At 39.8% G+C, this 15,958-nt stretch overlaps 1 pseudogene; it reads left to right on the top strand.

Annotated features, from left to right (window-relative positions):
* The first annotated feature begins 453 nt into the window (after window positions 1–453).
* Window positions 454–1,977, top strand: LOC148217176 (uncharacterized; annotated as a pseudogene).
* Window positions 1,978–15,958: the final 13,981 nt, after the last annotated feature.

The raw sequence follows: 15,958 nt of genomic DNA, 5'->3' as shown, positions 1-15,958 counted from the left end.
GTGACGGTTGGATCTACCAGCACTGAGAGCAATAGCTGGTATGCTGGGGGCCCTCCATCCCCTTGTGGTCGTTTGTGTGTGTGTGTGTATGGTGGGATGGGAGAATGGGGAGGGGTCCCTGTCCCCAACCAGGAGCCTCAGAAGTCTAGGATCAGGGGCAAATGGACTGAAAAACCCTGGAGGAATATAGGGTAGGGCTTCCTATCAAGGTGGTGACGGGCAGGGGATGTTATGACAGAAGCCAGAGGGTATGTCATCTTAGAGGAAGGCGTCCCACTTCTTTATTACCTGTGGCGTGCTCCGACCCTTTGCACTTGATCCCAGGCCCTGTGGAGGCCCTGGTCTCTGCCTGCTGCTGCTCAATGCCAAGTCAGTCAATAACAAAGCCCCCCCATACTGGCGTGTATTACCAAAACCGGGCTGGGCCCGGAAGGAGGAGTAGCTTTGTTGGAAATGTGCCTGGCCGGGTTTTGGGTGTGGCACCAGCCGAGATGCCAGGGCAGGGGAGGTGGGATGGCTGTGATTATCCAAGAATCTCTTGTGGCCTTCAGGAGCCCTGTTCCACAAGTAACTGGTTGTGAGACCCTGTTTTTCAAGTTGGGGGCCTGTGATCAGTTGGGAGTGTTCCCACTGTACCAGCCTCCCTGCTGCATAGTGACCTCCCTGCCTGAGCTACTGGAGGCTGTCTTGGGGGTGGCGGTGGAGTCCCCCAGGCTTATGGTTCTGGGGGACTTCAATCTGCCATCCCTGGGATGAACCTCAGAGGCAGCCCAGGAGTTCATGGCCACCATGACGGCCATGGACCTGACTCAGATTATTTGGGACCCGATTTGAGACAGTGGGCTCACACTGGATTTAGTCTTCTTGTTGGGGCAGTGGCAATGTGACCTGAGGGAAGAGTTACATCTTTCCCTGTTGCCATGGTCAGATCACACTCCGGTGGCCTTGAGGTTCTCGCATGTCACCCCCCTCCGCAGGGAAGCAGGGCCTATTTCATCGGTCTTCCCCCAGCAACTGATGGACCCATTAGGGTTTCAAAAGGAGCTGAGGGTTATCCCTGAGGTCTTGCTGCATGGTCCAGTGGAGGCTCTGGCTGCTGGCTGGAATAGGGCAGCAGCTGGGGCCTTGGACAGGATTGTGCCTGTGTGGCCTCTCTTGCCCATTTGAGCCCATCGCTCCCCATGGTTTATGGAGGAGATGAGGGTTCTTAAGAGGGTTAAGAGACACCTGGAGTGCTGCTGGAAGAAGACAAGGACCGAACCTGACCGAACACCAGCTACAGCTGCAGTTAAGGCCTATCTTGTGGCAGTAAGAATGGCGAAACATCAGTATTTCTCTGCTCTTATTGCATCCGCAGAATGCCACCCAGCAGCCCTGTTTAGAATCACCTGATCCCTGTTGGGGAGAGGGGGTTGAGAAAATCATCTACAGGGCCGTGCTGAGGAATTTTCTGAGCATCTGCAGGATGAAGTTGCTCGGATCCATTCTAAGTTGGATGCCAAGCATGAGGCATGGTCTGGTGAGATGCCTGGGGAACGTCTTTGCCAAGTTATCTGGGACCAGTTTGATCCTGTTGGTCCTGAGGAAGTGGACAGGATCCTCTGGACTATAAATGCCACCACATGCCCTTTAGATCCATGTCCCTCCTGGCTGGTGAGGGCAGCCAGGGAGGGGACGTGTGGTTGGGTCCTGGCAATGGTTAATATATCCTTGAGAGAGGGGATGTTCCCAGTGACCTTTAAGGAGGCACTGGTGCACCCCCTCCTCAAGAAACCATCGTTGGACCCTACTGTTCTGGATAATTTTCATCCAGTCTCCCACCTCCCCTTTATAGGAAAGGTGGTTGAGAAGGTGGTGGCACTGCAGCTCCAGAGGATTCTGGATGATACAGATTATCTGGACCCTTTTTAGTCAGGTTTCAGGCCTGGATATGGAACAGAAACAGCATTGGTCGCACTTATGGATGATCTCTGGCGGGAGTGGGATGGAGGTGGTACATCCATCCTGGCTCTCCTTGACCTCTCAGCGGCTTTCAATACCATCGACCATGGTATCCTTCTGGACTGACTCAGGGAGTTGGGGGTGGGCGGCGTAGTTTTGCATTGGTTCGCCTCCTTCCTCCAGGGCCAGTCCGAGTCAGTGTTGATAAGGGCGGAGAGATCGGAACCGTGGCTCCTCCTTTATGGGGTGCCGCAGGGTTCGGTACTCTCTCCTCTTCTTTTTAACATCTACATGAAACCACTGGGTAAGATCATCCATCTCCACAGGATGAGGTATCATCAATATGCTGATGATACTCAGTTATACATCTCCATCCTGGGGGAAGTAAGTGGCTCCAGGTGCCTGGAGGCTGTGGGGGTCTGGATGGGGAACAACAGGCTTCAGTTGAACTCTGGCAAGATGGACTGATTATGGGTTAATGGCGCCTCGGTCCCTAGGAATTTGTTGAGCAGAGTGCAACAATACTCCTGTTGTGCAGAGTGCAGCAATACTTCCATGAAAATTGCCCAAGAAAAATACACATCAACATGAGAAATTTACAAAATGCAATGTCCATATCTTGTTCTCCAAAGAAATCCAGCCAGAAAATATATACTAACTGGTGTTTATTGAGAAAAAATGCAAAACTCCATAAAATGCAAATATCATACAAAATATAGGAAAAAACACGTCTTCTCATGTATTTTAGCATCCAAGACTTATCAACAACACAAGCTTAACAAAGTCTCTAGCCAAAAACTCTCAGAGAAGAGGTAGACTACTTGGTTATTAGTTACAACTACATAACCCATAAAAACTGACTACATGGTGGCTAAAACTCTACTGAGAGGCTGGGCATATAATCCTCCCATTATATTGCCAGTATGTACCCCCCCTCCCCACTGGGTAACTAGCATACACACGCCAATAGGTGGCAGTAAATAGCAGTATACATGCAAACTAAAACAATAAACTAATTCACATGCTTTGCTTAGCCATAACAAAAATTGTTTTGCAGATAACGAGATGAATCCTTCCCATGAGAAAATCCTAACAGAATTTGCCATCTTTGGTTCTGGATGGGGTTGCACTGCCCCAGACAGACCCAGTGCATAACTTGGGGGTCCTCTTGGACTCACAACTTCTGCTTGAAGAGCAGGTGGCAGTCGTGGTCAGGAGAGCCTTTGCGCAACTTCATGTTGTCTGCCAGTTACACTCTTTCCTGGACCGAGAGGCCCTTCGAACAGTCACTCATGCCCTGGTCATCTCCCATATAGACTATTGTAATGCACTCTACATGGGGCTACCCTTGAAGAGTATCTGGAAGCTTCACCTGGTCCAGAATGCAGCCACGTGGGCGATTTTAGGAGCATCAAGATCAGCACATATAACACCTTTGCTCTGTGAGCTGCATTGGGTGCCAGTTTGCTTCCAGGTCCAATTCAGGGTGTGGGTTATCATCTTTAAAGCCCTACATGACATGGGTCCAGTGTACCTGAAGGACCGTCTCATCCCCATTACAGTAACCTGTCCCACCCGGTCATGCAGAGAGGGGATGCTACGGACCCCATCTGCAAGAGAATTTCATCTGACGGGGTCCAGGAGGTGAGCCTTCTCTGCAGCAGCCCCTGCCCTTTGGAACACTCTTCCCCCAGAAGTGAGGTTGGCCCCCTCCCTTTTAGACTTCAGAAAAAAACCTGGTTTTGTCATCACGCATGGGGTGGGGATGGGAGTAGTCAGTTTTGGGGTTGGCTGGTTCCCTAGTCTTACCTTTGATTGATATTATCTGGTCACAGGCTGAAATAATTTCACCATCTCTTGGATTTTATTGTATTTAATAATTATATTTTATATTTGTATTATTTATGTTTTTATTGATTTTAAATTGTTTTGTTGTGAATCACCCAGAGTCCCTCCTTGTGGGGGAGTTGGGCAGTGATATAAATTTGATAAATAAGTAAATAAGTAAATAAATAAATAAATAAATTCCTAAGATCCTTCTCTTCTCCAATTCTTTTTAAATTCTTTTTTAAAAGATGCTTTCCTGCCTCTAAAAAACTGGCATGCTGTAAAGTTACCAGACTCTAGCATTATTTTTATTTACAAGGAATCCTCCTTGCCCTTCTTAGAAGATGAAAATGGTGGGTGACTACAGTCCGGTGCTTTGTTTGGGAATGTGTCTGCCTGCCTGGAGGAAAGACAAAGGTAAGCAGGAGTGGTAAGGAGCATCCTCAGGAGCTGGATAGAAAGATCTGGAGCAACCTCACAAAACTGTCTTCTTGTAAATCAGTGTTTCTGACTGGTCATAGCCACTGCAGAAGCTGTATAGTGATGAAACCATATTCACGATTGCCATTTTGGGACAGCATCCATGAAATGCTCCATCTTTCAAACTTTTTTTCTTAAACTATTCCATAAACAGCAGATAGGAAGACCTGGGAACCATCATCATGATGTGAAAAGCATGCGCAATGCATGCCTTCTTGCCTGGAGAGGATCTTGTTGCAAGTTTAAGCTTGTTTCCTTATTGGAGGAGAAAGTGAAGGAACTTGAGGAGAGAGCTGTGTAGAGAATGGGATCTTGACAGAGATATGCAGAAGCTGTTACCTAAGCAAAAGGGGCTGAAATGTGTTTGTAAGTGAAGAATAATGAGGTAACATTTGGAAGTGGCTCAGACAGCCACCTCCCTAATTCCCTGAAGTACAAGAAGGAGAAGGAGGAGGAGGTACAGACTTGTGAGGTTCTGTTATTATAGCTAATCTCAACAAAGGTAGTTTTAGCCTTCATGTGGAGCTGATTTCCAGCAGTCTCAACAGGAAGATATTAAACCACAAAAGAGGGACAGTGACAAAGGCCCAGAACCAAATATGCAGCCAAGAAATGAGGATAAGAAGGTTAGACATGGGGGGGGAGAGGGGGAGAGAGAGAGAGAGAAAGAGAGGGAGAGAGAGGGGGAGAGAGAGAGGGAGAGGGAGAGGGAGAGAGAGAGAGAGAGAGAGGGAGAGAGGGAGAGAGAGAGGGAGGGAGAGAGGGAGAGAGAGAGAGGGAGAGAGGGAGAGAGAGAGGGAGGGAGAGAGGGAGAGGGAGAGAGAGAGAGAGAGGGAGAGAGAGAGGGAGAGAGAGAGAGAGAGAGAGAGAGAGACCAGGAGACCAGGAAGGATGAGGGCTTAGAGTTTTGCAGGATGCTACAACAGGAATGATAATAGGCAATGTTCAAATATTTCTACACCAATGCAGAGAGTAGGAGAAATAAACAGAAACAACTAGAGAACCTAAATCAGAAATTCAAATATGATGTGATAGCCATCACTGAAAGCTGGTGGAATTATATTAATGATTGACATACAGCACTGGAAGGCTACAGTTTATTCAAAAGGAGCAGACTCAAGGGAAGGGGTAGCAGTGTTGCACTGTAAGTAAAAAAAAAAAAATGCACAAAAGTTCAGAAACCAGAGCATGAAAATCCTATTGGAAATATTTGGGTAAGAATAAAAGGAGACAGAAAAAAAAAAAAGAGAGATGCCATTGTGGGAGTCTATTATAGAACACTTGAGCAGGCAAAATATAAAGATGAGGTATTTCTTCATAAGATGATCAGCCTTTCAAGGAGGCATGAAATAATGATAATGGGTGACTTCAATTATTCTGGCATCTGCTGGGAATTTAACTCTGCCAAGAGTCACAGGTCCAACAAAGTCTTGTCCTGTCTTGTTGACATCTTCATTTATCAGAAGATGGAAGAAAAAATAAGGGGGTCTGCTATCGTGGACCTAATCTCACCAAAAGGGAAGAATTGGTTGAAGAAGTGAAGGTGGCTGGCACTTTGGGGAAAATTGAGCATGTTATCATTGCATTTGTGATTTCTGAAGGAGGAGGAACTGAGAATGGTCAGGTCTGTTTTTTGGATTCCAGAAGAGTGGATTTTGATGAACTCTGAGGGAAGATACGATGGATGCAATGACTTCAAATCCTCAAGGAGAAAGGGAAGGATTGGAAATTCTACAAAATGAGATATTGAAAGCACAAACACAAACAATTTCTATAAGTAGGAAAAACAGGAAATCTAAAGAATCCAGCCTGGATACAGATAGTTTTCTCAAATGGTGAAGAGAAAAGGGAAGGAAGAAAATATAAACAAAAATAAGATAATCTCCAGAAAGTATAGGAACTGTCAGTAAAGCTAAAACTCAGAATCAGCTGAGATTTGTAAGAGATACCAAAAATAACAGAAAATTGTTATGGAATATTAGAAATAAAAGGAAAGTCATAATGAGGATAAGTCCATTGTGAGGAGGAATTGGTGAATGGGCAGAAGTTCTTAACTCCTATTTTTCATCTCTCATAAGGGAAATGGGTCTCTAACTGATCATGGTTATGCCATTGGGGGAAGGAAGGCTAGACAAGGAGAGACTAAGAGAAGTTAGTTAATTTAAAATAATTCAAGTCTCCAGGGCCAGATGGTTAACATCCCAGGGTATTGAAGGAACTAATGAAGGTGATAATAGAACCATTCTTTGTAATCTTTGAGAAGAAGGTGAGGTCCCAGAAAACTGGAAGAAAACAAATGTAATCTTCCCTTTAAAACAGAGAAGTTGGAGGACTCAGAAAACTATTGATTTATCATATTGACCTATGCACTGAGCAAAGTCTTCAGATTATCAAGCAGCATGTTTGTGAGCCCTTGGATTAGCATGTTACAATTAACAGGAAATAGCATGGATATGGCACAAAAAAATCATGCCAGATCAAACTTGCCTCCTTCTTTGATAGAGTCACTGTTTAGTAGATCAGGAAATGACAGACATAGTGTACTTGGACCTCAGCAGAACCTCTGACAGATTGCCTGTGATATTCTCCTTCATAAAATGGTAAAATATTATGGATTCATAGCTGGCTAAATGATCACACCCAAAGAGTTCTCATTAATGACCCATGTCAGCTTGGAGGGAAGAATCAAGCAGAATGCCATAGGGCTTTGTCTTGGGCCAGGTGTGTTCAACATTTTTATCAATCACTGGGGGAGTTGAGGGGATATTTATAAAGTTTGCAGATAGCACAAAACTGATTTAGCTGAAAATTCTTTAGATGAAAGAGAATAGTTTTAAAAATATCTAGACAGGCTTCAGCTATAGGCTGAAATGAATAGGATGAAATTTAACAGGAAGAAATGTCAAGTGCTGCATCTGAATCAGAAAAATGTAAAGCATGAGTGTAGGATGTGAAGACCTGGCTTGGCAATAATATATGTGAAAAAGATCTGGGCATTCATGTCAACCATAAGTTAAACATACCGCAGAAGTGTGATGCAGTTGCTAATAAGGCAAATACTGTCTTGAAGGGCATTGACAGGAACATAGGTTCCAGGTTATGGGAAGTAACTGTTTCACTCTACTCTGTCCTAGTCAGACCCTATTTGGAGTACTGTATATCATTCTGGGTACCACAATTCGAAAATGACAGTAACAAATTGGAGCAAGTTCATGAGGGCTACCACGATGATGAGGTGACTGAACATTGAGGCCTATGATAAACTGGGGTCTAGATATGTTTAGCCTATAGAAAATATGACTAAGGAGAGATCTGATAGTAGCTTTCAAATATATGAAGGGCTGTCACAAAGAAGGAGTAGATTTATTCTCTATTGCCCTGAAGGACATGGATTAAAACTACAAGGAAGAAGAATCATGGTAGATTTCAGGAGGAACCTCTTGACAGTATAAGCTGTCAGCCATTGGAACAAGCTGCTTCATGCTGTGATGAGTTCTCCTTTGCTAGAGGTTTTCAAACAGAGGCTAGATGGTCATGTCAGAGATGGTCTAGTGGATCCTGTGCTAAGCAGGCAGTTAAATTAGATAACAGCCATGGTCCTTTCCAGTTCTATGATTCTGTGATTCTACCTTTCCTCTCCTTTCCAATTTAATGAGTGCAAAAGGATTCTTAGCTCTTCTACAGCATACATTTATTCGTAGAGTGGATCCTATCTTATCAGTTGCCTGAAGTGGTAACAAAAGTGTTGAATATTACTTATTATACAAGTTGAGTGCACATGATGTAAGTGAAATGTATCTTACAGTGTGAGATTGAAAAATAAAGGAACACTGCCTGAAAACAGAGGTATCATTCTTAAACAGTCATCTGGCATGAACTCCTGCTCTTTCCACTTGAACAGAAAAGGTTTTTTTAAAAAAAATTCCATGCTCTGCCCCCCCTCACCCACTGACTGAGACATGAGTGGTCTTTTGTGGGTCCTGGGATGGAGCCTGGAAATTTGAGGTAGATCTTTAAGAGAATTGTTTTTTTTTCCCATTTAATTTTGTTTTTTGTTTTTTTGCAAAAGCTGCCTAAGATCCTAGGATGTACAGATATTCCCACCCACCAACCCTGAACACAGTACTGCTCAGGATGAGAGTGAACACTGCTCTGACTTTAACAGAAGATGATCTCATGAGCCAAAAAAACAAAAAACAAAAACCCATAAACCAATTGCCTCTGAAACAAGCTGAAATCTTTTGGTTAACTGATAATCTCAGTCTGGGTGAATATCTGCGTCATACAAATGAAAGGATGTAAAATGAATTAGTCATGTTACACATTGCTACAGACATGAAAGTACAGTTTATTATTGCAGCTGCTGTAGCTACTTTTGCTGTTGCTGCTGTTATTATTATTAATGTTGTTGTTGTTATTATTTCAATATGTATCCCATCCTTCTGTTCAGGGAGAATTCAAGGCAGCTTATAGTATAAAATAAACAGCTGATTTTTCCTTGTCTACCATGTAAATGCTGAGCAGTCTGTAAATTGTTAATTATGTTTCCCTTCAAAATGCTAATTAGGTTATTGTCAAAATAATGTGAAAAATTCTTTTTTCTTAGTTTTCATCAGTTTATAAAGATGGTATTAACTGCACAAATGCCATGTGCAGCTTTTACTCCCAAATATAAGAATCTTGATGATTTGTCATAACTCTTGTCACTGCACATTAACAGAGAAACCTTCCTGAATTTGGGTCTTCACAGGGCCTCACAACAATCAGCTTCAAAGGCAAAAGAGTTACATTTTTAAAAATGGCAGGTAATGAGCTATGTTTTCTTTAAATCGCTAATTTACACCAAAGCAGATGTTTTTGATGATTTTTATGACATTCATTATTTCAGAGATCTTGGTTATAATGTTTCCCTCCTTCATTTGTGCCCACATATTTCAAAATTTCCAAGATCTTTTGCTTTTTATTATTGTGGCAGACTTCTAAAGGGTGTCTTCACCAGCTGAGCTGTTAGTATCAGTAAATACAAAACAATCAGATACTAAATCTAAAGAAAAAAAGAGTCTAACTGAAAAGATCTAGCAGCAGTAGGAAGAAAAAGGCTTGGTGATCTCCTCCTCCTGCTGAAAATACAGCTTCTCCATATTTTTTTGTCAATAGATCATAATTCAAGAAACCAGAAAAAGCTGATGAAAAGACTAAAATATGGCTATTTCTGGTATTCAAGCAGTATTTTCATATTATGTTGGACTAACATAGCTCTTTTTCATTTTCTGTATTTCCCCAGCACTTTCTGGTTAATTTTCATTTCATTGCAGATATGATCAAGGGGAATGGAAAGGATCAAATGTAATACTTCAGTCCAAGTCACAGTTACTAGGCAGCAAGCCTCTTTGAACTTAATGAGATGGACCTCTAGGTAAATATGTTGAGTGCATACAGCTCGCATAAGCCTCACCACTAAAATAATTATCTAGCATGTGTTAAACTGTGAAGAATGGAGAAAAAGGAGAAAAAATGAAAAGCCTTTAAAAAAATATCTTCTATTTTCCATGAAATTCACCTCCAAAGAAGCCTGAAGATGGATATATTTGAGGGGCATTTTCTCAGTAGATTGATAGGATACAGTTTAGTGGGAAGACATATATGTGCATATGAAATATTTCAGGTTCAAGTAGGCTGAGGAGTCTTTCCTGAAGCCCCAGAAAGCTATGATCCATGATCAGTCTAGATAGTTCTACCTGTGTTCACTTCCACCTGATCTGGAGCCTTGATATGGTGGGTCCCAGCTTACACAGGACTGCTTAGCACTCCTACTGTATCAGCTTGTACATGCAAAGGTAACACCTGACCAGGTCTAAATAAACTTCTGAATACAGAAACAAAATAAAGGAGAACTAAACTCGGAATAAAATTGTAGAGTTGATGTTTTATTGAACAGAGTCCTGAGTGCTGAAAAATGGCCTTGACACTTCCAAGTCTTTCTAGAATTCTGATCTTTTAGAAGCTTGGAAAATAAGAGGTTGCCTTGAGCAGAATATAAGGTTAACCAAGACAAAATAGAGGTCAGAGTAATGGCCTCACACTTAATGACAGAAGCTTTCAATCCCAACAAAAACCTTTCAGACAAGAAATTAATAGCTGGAGGGACAATGCATTGGGAAGAATGTTAAACTTTTTGGGTCCAAGCAAATAGTGTTTAATGTCTTATTTTGACCTGAAGCTAGAGAAAGTGAGGATTTTGGAATAGAGGTTGCAGGCTGATAATTTGGGAAAGGCTTGCATTAAATTTTTTAAAAAGCTGTCTGAGATTAATAGAGTAGCCTTGCTAGCCACCCAAAATATTTAGGTTAGGCTCCTACCGGTCATTATTTGTAAGTAGCTAATATTGGAGTTTTTTTAAAATAGTAAATTATACCTTTTGTCTGATTCTGCCTTCAGTTCATTGCCTTTACTTAAATTCTATCCTCATCCTACCAAATTCTACCAAGATCAAGCCATAATTTACCAGCTTGCTTACTGGGTCTGCTCCTGACCCAGAAAATTTGTTTGTAGATCTATTCAAAATTCTGAATAATGTTTGAAAGTCATTGTATTTCCCAGTACCTCTCAAACTTAACACATCCTGAAGGAACTACAAGAAAATCATCTGCTGAATTAGTACCTCATAATACAACGTTTACAGATATTGCAGTCCCTTATCAGAGAATGGGGAATTACAGCTTAGAAGTATTTTTTTTATTTATGCAATTTATCCTTTGGGTTCCATCACTTTGGAAATATTTAAAAAAAAATAATACTGATTTATATCATTTGTATTTCAGAAGAATGACTGTTGACAATTTGGAAAGAATTCAGAGGAGGACTATACAAATGATAAATTTCAGGCTTAGAAAATAAAATTAAAAGGGTTTATACTAATGATCTTCATGTCCTTTCCAGCACAGTCATGATCTAGATGTTGACTCAGATCCCTTTTGTTATGTTATATACATGTCAGTTGTTATTCTTTTGAAACCACAATAAATGTTTTGCCTGTTTTGTTGGTTTCAGTTAGCATGATACATGAACACAACCACTGTCGTTGGCAAACCATCTTTTAAGGCTTAATGCAATATGTTAACCCAGCCAGTGTGTGATCTGATATTACAGTTTTCATAATGATACCAAAGAGAACACTACAGATTTCATGTATAATGGGAGGGGTGAGAATAGGCAGCCATGGTACTTTGAACTTTGATTAATAATTCACTGTGGAACTTCTTAAAATGGTTCCCTCAAAGAGAAGCTACGCCCATTCTCCAAATCAGGTTTGACATCCTTTCATCCTACGCTTAAAAAAACCGGTAGGGTTTTTTGTTGTTGTTGTTGTTGTTTTAAAAAGGCCTATCTACTGAAGATCTAAATTATTTCTAGATTATTTGTTTTGCCAAATTTGAATCAATGTCCGTGAAGCTGCTGAAGATGAAAGAACTTTGAACTATATTGGGTAGTAAACATTAGTCTGGCCTAGAGAGGCTTTCATGGGTGTCAAAAGAAGGGTGAGGGTTCTTAGGATCAAAAATACAGGGTACACAAAGATCATCATATGAACCAGTTCCAATTTTTCTTTTGTTTGTAATATTGCAACATATTAAAACAATTTCTCTGAGAGTTTGCCTTTTAAGGCTAAGTGGCTCTGTAAGCAGCATGCAGCTAAAGGAAATGAACAGATATTCAGACCCTCCATCTCCTTTTTCCAAAAATATTAAAATGCAGCAAAAGCAATGAATCACTTTATGTTTCTAATTGTCAGCCCTAAAAGGCAGACCAAACCAAGAAACAAGCTCCACAGAAGACTGAAGACTAGTCTATAGCTTTAGATCGGCTGTAATACCATAATTTGTAAGTTGGATTGTACTTCCCTTCCTCTCTTTTATAACTCTGAATTAGGGAGGTTTCTGTCTGAGATGTTTGCACACACTTTCTACATGTCCCAGACTTAATCTAGGTTTTCCTTCTCATCTCTTTGTTAATGGTTCTCCCTTCTTCCTTCAAAGCCATTCTCTTTCTTCCCTACATTAATTCCTCTACTATTGACTGATTATTTTTTTCCCTGACTGCAAAGTAATGCTTCTTCTGAAGTCACTTTGTATAAATTACTGTTAGGTATGTAGTGATACTGACTTCCCCTTAGAGTTAATCAAGGGCTTCAGTTAGGTTTAGCTGGCAGCCTCTCATGGGTAACAAAATGAGATATTGGAAGAATATCAGATATTCTTCCCCCTTGGGAATCATGTTCTGGCTAGATTGATCACTCAATACCTTATCCTCTTCCTTCTTCACTGATATTCCCTTTACCCAGAAGCCCACTGGTGAGGGAAGAAGACTAGGCATTGGTTTTTGGTCCACCCTGGAAACAATGTTTCTGCAGCAGGTAAAACTGCTCAAATCCATCTTGGTTTGCTCTTTTTACTCTTCTCCCTCTCCCCAACTCCAGCTGCAGTTTCCTTCCTGCCAACAATTTAGCCTATTTTAATTTCCTCCCGCCCTTTCATTAACAATTATTTCTCTGTGTGGAAACCTTATTTGTTTCATTCCCTGCTATTCCCAGACTGCATTTATCAGCTACAAATGGAACATGTATGTCAGACAGATTATCTGACAGAGTGGCAGACAGTGTTTAGCAGCTCCAATCTATCATAGCAGCCCTTTGCCCTAAGGGAGAAAAATGGACTTGAACCCTTTCTGAGGTAAGAATATATGAACCACCCAAAGTCTTTGCCTAAATCTTCAGGGAGGAATGCAGTAAATTTGCATTTTAGTGGCTCCTTTAGTGGGATCACTGTTTTTAATTTGCATATTCAGCAAGGTCAATGATTAAACTGAATTTAGTTCTAACATTCAATTTCACTTGCATAAAAATTGTGGCAACCTCTTGACACATAATATATATTGTTATGACTACCATACAAAACATTTCATATGGTGCATTTTCTAAAAGATTGATTTGAAACTGCAGCTAAAGAATAGAAAATATTATGGTAATTTAAAATATGGGATTTTTAATAAGTTTTTCATGGCTTTGAAAATGTTATTATTCCAGTCAGTCCTTTACATCACCACACAATTTCTGCCCTTGCTTTCTTCCCCCATTCTATTCGTATGAGTTCCTATGCGAGTAAGGCAATATTAAAGTTTTTCATAAGTGCTTTTGTCAGTGTATTTTCTTTTTGGAAGTCCTTGTGAGAATGACTTTTGCTTCATTTTCCTTGTCCTCACTTTTCATGGCTTTCAATCTTTCTTGCTCGTGCTTGCCCTGCAATAATACGATATCATAGATCCCATAAATTTCACATCAAAGATCAAAGTATGTGTATTTGTTAGTGTATAGCTAAGAACAAATTGGATTTTATTTTACAACATACATTGCTCTTGTTCTTTTTAACTGGCTTTTCACTAACAAATGACAAAAGGATTCTGTTGATTTTTAGCAACTTAATAATACTATTAATGCTTTTAAAAATGAAGAGCTGTTTGAAAACTTGTAGAATTATCCCCATTTGGGGGTTCACTGATCAAAATGTGAGACGTCTCCTAAATAATATTTCATCAGCTTACACACTTCAAATGGGGTGTCTATCATAGACAGCGGCTAATTTTCTTCTATCTCTGACTTTGACAGCAGAAAGTATAGCTAAACCAACACAAGGGAAATGCCACTTGGTCTTTTTGAAAGTGAACCAGCATAGTCATTAAAGATGGACAATGAGTTATATTATTGAAATTTGAAGGGTTTTCTCAAGCAGTGAAGCTGATCTAAGAGACTGTAAAGACCCTTGCTGCAGTAGTACACACAAATGAGGACTTCATTCTTGCTCGTAATACAGAATGGCAATCAAGGATAATAGGCAAATGGCCAGACCCCTATCATTTAATCAATTAACGATAATTCCTTTTAAAATATTTTATTATATATAATTTTATTAAAGATTTTTTTTAAAAAAGAAGATAAAACTAATACAAACTAATATAAAGTGGAAAAGAGAAAAGAAGAAGAAAGAAATCAGAGAAAGCTAAAAGTGCAAGAAAGGGGAAAAAAAGTAAAAGAAAGAAAAAGAAAGAAAAAAGATACAAAGAAGTAGCTTCCAATCTTCTTTACAGCAGTTATAAGTACAGTTATAGATTTATCTCTTACTCTATGGTTACTACATAACCCCCTTCTTTCTGTAATCTATTCTATCTAATAATCAAATCCATAAATCATAAATTCATTTTATTCTGTTTCACACAAAAGTCTATAAGGGATTTCCAGTCAGCAATAAATGTAGATGTTGTCTTTTCTCTGATCAAAGAGGACAATATGGCCATCTCAGCAAGTTCCATCATCTTCACCAGCCATTCCTCCATTGTGGGTAGGGCCGAATATTTTCATCTTTGGGCGTGCAGTTATCTTGCTGCAGTTATCGTGTATAAAAACAAAGTTCCATAACTTTTTTTCCAACTATTTGCCCATCAATCCCAAAGGAAAAACCTCTGGTTTAAATTGTATATTAATCTTTAAAACCCTCTGAATCAGTGTATGTATTTGAATCCAGAATTTTCTAGTTTTTTTACATGTCCCTCAAACAACATGTCCCTTCTTGTTGTTCACATTTCCAACATAAATTTGAAGTGCCTTTATACATTCTAGACAATTTCTCTGGTGACATATACCAATGGTACATCCTTTTATAAAAATTCTCTTTAACATAATATAAATTTCAAGCCTTTCAGACACATATTTTCCCATTGTTCCATCTGTATATTATAACCAAACCTTTTACCTGACTTTATCATACATTCTTTCATTTGTTCTTCTTGTTTCAAATTTCAATAAAAGTTTATACATTTTAGCAATTACATGTTCACCATTTGTACACAATTCTGTTTCAGACTCAGTCTTACAATTTTCAAAACCATAAATGATTTTGTCTACTTAAATCTTTCTAATAATTGTAAATAAGAAAACCATTGACAAAATCAAGTTCATCTCTTGATTTTATTTTACATTCCCCTTGACAGGATTCTATATCTCACAATAAGTTAGCCATGTGTGTTTACCTATTATTTCTTGTTTATAAAATGTTTCTTGTGCTGAGAGCCAACCTGGGTTTGTATCCATTCCATATTCTCAGTATGCCATGTCTAACATAATGGTTTTTAAAATCCACATTAACCCTGACTTTATTGTACCCCAAATATCCATGCCACCCAAATCTCAGATCATGTGCTTCTAAATCCAAAAGCCTTCTATTTCTCAGCAACACCCACTCTTTATTCAAATTAAACAGCAAGCTGCAAAATACAATTTCAAGTCAGATAAACCCAATCCTCCTCTTTCCTTTGCATCTTGTAACACCTTACATTTAACACATATTTTTTCCCCTGCTACACAAATTTATATATCTTCTTCTGCCACTTTTTAAATGGTGCATCAGTTGTCAAAACAGGTATTGTCTGAAACAAAAGCATCATTCTAGGCAAGACATTCATTTTTATCATAGAAATTCTCCCCAGCAATGACAGTTATAGTTTCTCCCATCTTAACATATCTTTTTAAACTTCATCCATATCTTAACATAGTTATTTTGAAATAACATACAGTTCATATTTGTCATAGTGATACCCAGATATTTTACCTACTTTTTTACCCATTTTATTCATCAATTCTGTTTGATATTCAATTTTCATA

Source organism: Python bivittatus, unplaced genomic scaffold, assembly GCF_059951505.1.
Source record: "Python bivittatus isolate LINGU-HERP-01145 unplaced genomic scaffold, Pbiv_v1 ctg000020_np1212, whole genome shotgun sequence".
Lineage (NCBI taxonomy): Eukaryota > Metazoa > Chordata > Lepidosauria > Squamata > Pythonidae > Python > Python bivittatus.
This window is presented reverse-complemented; position numbering and strand designations above follow the sequence as displayed.